General features: G+C 39.4%; 1 pseudogene; it reads right to left on the reverse strand.

The window, feature by feature from the left end:
* Nucleotides 1-3,121: 3,121 nt before the first annotated feature.
* LOC142840631 (small ribosomal subunit protein eS26 pseudogene) lies at nt 3,122-3,540 on the reverse strand (annotated as a pseudogene).
* Nucleotides 3,541-4,722: the final 1,182 nt, after the last annotated feature.

Raw genomic sequence — 4,722 nt, forward strand, 5'->3', positions numbered from 1 at the left:
TACAACATTCCACCTCCATGTATGCCTTCAGGCCAAAAGAGAGCACCAGATCTCATCATAGATGGCTGTGAGCCACCAAGTGGTTGCTGAGAATTGAACTCAGGACCTCTGGGAGAGCAGCCAGTGCTCTTAACCTCTGAGCCATCTCTTCAGCCCCTGAGTTTGCTTCTTTTTATTCTAAAGCTTTCAATTGTTCTGTTAATTCACTAGTGTGGGATTTTCCCAGCTTCTTTATGTATGTGTTTAATGCTATGAACTTTCCTCTTAACACTGCTTTCATTGTGTCCCATAAATTTAGGTATGTTGTGTGGTCATTTTCATTGGATTTTAGGAAGTCTTTAATTTCTCTCTTTATTTTTTCCTTGACCCATTGATGATTCAGGTGAGCATTGTTTAATTTCCATGTGTTTATGTGTTTTCTGGAATTAGTATTGCTGTTGACTTCTAGTTTTAAAGCATGGCGATCTGATAAGGTACATTGGGTTATTCCAATTTTTTTGTATTTGTTGAGGTTTGTTTTGTTACCAAGTATGTGGTCAATTTTGAAAAGGTTCCATGAGGTGCTGAGAAGAAGGTATATTCTTTTCTGTTTGGATGGAATATTCTATAGATGTCTGTTAAGTCCATTTGAGTCATAACATCTGTTAGTTCTCTTATTTTTCTGTTCATTTTTTTTTCTCTGACTGACCTGTCCAGTGGTGAGAGAAGAGTGTGGAAGTCTCCCACTATTAGTGTGTGTGGTTTAATGTATGATTTAAGCTTTAGGGGTGTTTCTTTTACATATGAGGGTGCCCTTGTATTTGTGGCATAGATGTTCAGTATTGAAATTTCCTCTTGATGGATTTTTCCTATGACTAGTATAAAATGACCTTCTTTGTCCCTTTTGACTGATTTTAGTTTGAAGTCTATGTTGTTAGATGTTAGATATTAGATATTGTTTCTTAGGTCCATTTGATTGGTATATTTTTTCCAACCTTATACTCTGGGATGATGTCTGTCTTTGAGGTTGAGATGTGTTCTTGTATGCAGAAGAAGGATAGATTCTGTTTTTGTATCCAATCTTTTAGCCTGTGCCTTTTTATAGGTGAGTTGAGACCATTTACATTAAGGGATATTATTGATCAGTGATTTCTCTCTCATGTTAATTTAGTTTTCATCATTGGTGATGTTAATTTGTATGTTTTTTTTCTTCTTTGGGATTTGCTGTTATGACATCACCAATTGTCTGTATTTTTGTTGGTGTAGCAATCTTCCTTGAGTTGGAGTTTTCCTTCTAATATTTTGTGTAGGGCTGGGTTTGTGGCTAAGTATTGGTGAAATCTAGATTTGTCATGGAATATCTTATTTCGCCCTTCTTCGGTGATTGAAAGTTTTGCTGGGTGTAGTAGTCTGGGCTGGCATCCATGGTCTCTTAATGTCTGCATAACACTTGACCATGACCTTCTGGCTTTCATTGTTTCCAATGAGAAATCAGGTGCAATTCTGATAGACCTACCTTTATATGTTACTTGGCCTTTTTCCTTTGCAGCTCTTAATATTCTTCTTTACTCTGTATGTTTAGTGTTTTGATTATTATGTGGCAAGAAGACTTTTTATTTGGATCCAGTCTATTTGGTGTTCTGTAAGCTTCTTGTATCTTCATAGGCATATCTTTCTTTAGGTTTGGGAATGTTTTCTTCTCTGATTTTGTTAAATATATTTTCTGTGCTTTTGAGTTGAAATTCTTCTCCTTCTTCTCTATACCTATCATTCTTAGATTTGGCTTTTTCATGGTGTCCCATATTTCCTGGATATTTTGTGTTAAGCTTTTGTTAGATTTAATGTTTTCTTTAACTAATGAGTCTATTCCTTTATTTTATCTTCAGGGCTTGAGACTCTCTCTTCCATCTCTTGCATTCTGCCGTTTATGCTTGCATTTGTGGTTCCTGATCATTTTCTCATGATTTATGTTTCTATAATTCCTCAGCTTGTGTTTTTTTTATTATCTCTATTTCAGTTTTCAAGTCATGAATAGTTTCCTTCATATGTTTGATTTCTTTTTCTTGGTTTTCTTTAAGTGATTTGCTGATGTCTTCCAATTTTTTGTTTGTCTTTTCCTCCATTTCTTTAAGGGAATTTCTCATTTCCTCATTAAGAGTTTCAAAATTCCCCTAAAGTTATTTTTTAGGTCATTTTCTTTTGTTTCATCCATATTTGGTTGCTCAGGTCTTGCTGTTGTAGGGTCTTTAAGTTTTACTGGTGTTGTGTTGCTCTTTGCAATGTTGCATGTGTTCTTACCTTTTCTACTCATCTTTTCCTCTAATAAGTGTAGTTGGGGCTGTCTTTGAGATTCTGTTGAATAATCTTCTAGGTGCCATTGAATCCAAAGCTCAGATGGTTGTTCCTTGTGGTACAGTCAGTGTCACAGTTCTAGTTACCCCGTTGGTTACTTCATGTTCCTGGAGATAGCTCAGTGCTCCTGTGCTTTACTCTGCTCTCTTTGGAGTTTGCTGTCTCAGGCCTACTTTGGCCTAGGTTGCCAGCTTTGCGCTGTTTCTGTATATCTTGGTCTGGATCCACTCCTGCAGAAGTCCCTGGCTTGGAGTTGGACATGGGAAGTTTTCTGGCTCTGGTCTACTGCCTCAGATTCCCCAGGCTTGGGTGTGCCCAGACCCACAGAGGACCTGCTTACTTCCTTAGAGGTCCCAAATTCACGTTCAGACCCTCAGAAGTTCCAGGTTCCTGCCTATTCCCTTTGATGTCTCCAGCCAATGCCCAGACCTACAGAGGTCCTGGCTCAGGCCTACTCCCTCTGAGTTCCCAGATTCATGCCTTGCCCCACTGAGATCTCTAGTTCCTGCCTCCTCCCTCGGAGGTCCCAGGTTTACTCCCATCTCTGTATTTTTCAGGAGCAATCTGTAATCCCCATTTAGGCAAAAACTTTCTTTATGTCTTCAAACATTGTTTCTAAAGTATCTGCATTTGAATCAAATAGCAAAATATCATTCATGTAATGGTAAATTATAGACTTAGGAAATTGTTTATATATTATTTCCAATGGCTGACTTACAAAGTATTAGCACAGGGTGGGGCTATTGAGCATTCCCTGTGGGAGGACGGTACACTGATATCTCTTTTTTTTTTAAGTTTAAGTTCCATTTTATTTTTCCAAGGTGTTTTCTTCTATCTTTATGAAGCCACTTTACATGGGTTTTGGTGGAGGTTGTGGTGCAGCACCAGCAGGTCTAAATCGTGGTGGGGGTGTTCTGTCCTTCCGAGCTTCCCAGGATCGATTCCTGACTACCTTGCTATGAATAGCACAGCTCACACAGTAATGCAGCTTGACATAGAGTTTGGGGAGCACATAGGCATCGAAGACACTTGCTTCAGATATATCCCTGACGGCAGCCGCCTCTACGATGTTCCGAATGACGAACTTCTTAATGGCCTTGTCCTTGGGCACACAGCGGGCGCAGTTAGTGCAGTGAATTGGCTGCACATGGCCGCGGCCCTTTTTGGCACGACCGTTGTTTCTCCTTTTTTTGGTCATCTTGGAACCAAGTCCCGAAAGAGCACTGATATCTCTTAGTAGGCAGAGAATTATTGTTAATAGGCACTGTGAAGGCAAATTTTTCTCTGTCCTTTTCTTGTACAGGTATAGTGAAGAAACAGTCTTTTAAATCAATAACTATGAGTGTTCATCCTTTTGGTAATAGAGAAGGCAGAGGAATTCCAGATTGTAGAGGGCCCATAGGTTGAATTACCTTGTTGACAGCTCTTAGATCTGTCACCATTCTCCATTTTCCAGATTTCTTTTTAGCAACAAATATAGGAGAATTCCAAGGGCCTGCTGATTCTTCAATATGGTAAGCATCTAGTTGCTCCTGTACCAGCTGCTCTAAAGCCTGCAGTTTGTCTTCTGTTAAAGGTCATTGTTTAACCCATATTGTTTTTTCAGTTAGCCATTTTAAAGGTAGGGCTGTTAGTACCTCTGAAGGTTTGCTGGTTGCTTTGTATTCTTGTACAGCCTGAATGGCTGATGACCTTTGTTCATAATACGTTACAATATTCTTCCCAGAAATGTGAGTTTCTGGAACTGCAGGAATGTTAACCTGGGTATTCCATTGCTGCAACAGGTCATGATCACATAAATTCACTACAATGTTAGCTACATATGGCCTCAGCCTTCCTCTCTGTTCTTCTGGCCCTATACATTCAACCCATCTTGTACTTTGTTTCACTTGAGATAGGGTTCCAATTCCTACTAATTGAACATCTGCCTTGAAGAGACCAATTTGGATGCCAAGATTCTGGAGTAATGATAGTCACATCAACACCCGTGTCCCTCAATTACAGTGTTACTTATACGCACTCTTAGCTTTGGTCTTTGACATTTATAGAAGTCTGCCCAAATATATGTTTCCCATTTCTTACTGAAGTTTTTGACTCATCCTCAATGTCTATTTCATCATTCAGAACAGTATGTTTTTCTACAGTAGGCACTAGAGTTTTTAATTTTCCTGGTGAGACATGTTCTCCACAGTGACTGGGAATGACTGGACCACATTTGATATGGGGACCTGAAAGAGGCCCCACCAAGGAGTTTACTGATGGTATCAGGTTGCCTTGTCTGTCTTTTGTTGATCTACATTCATTGGTCCAATGTTGGCCTTTGCCACATCGCCTACACATTCCAGATGATTGAGACTGTCTATTCTTGCCATTCCCAGAGGAGACATTATT

This window comes from Microtus pennsylvanicus, chromosome 1, assembly GCF_037038515.1.
Source record: "Microtus pennsylvanicus isolate mMicPen1 chromosome 1, mMicPen1.hap1, whole genome shotgun sequence".
In the NCBI taxonomy this organism is placed as follows: Eukaryota; Metazoa; Chordata; class Mammalia; order Rodentia; family Cricetidae; genus Microtus; species Microtus pennsylvanicus.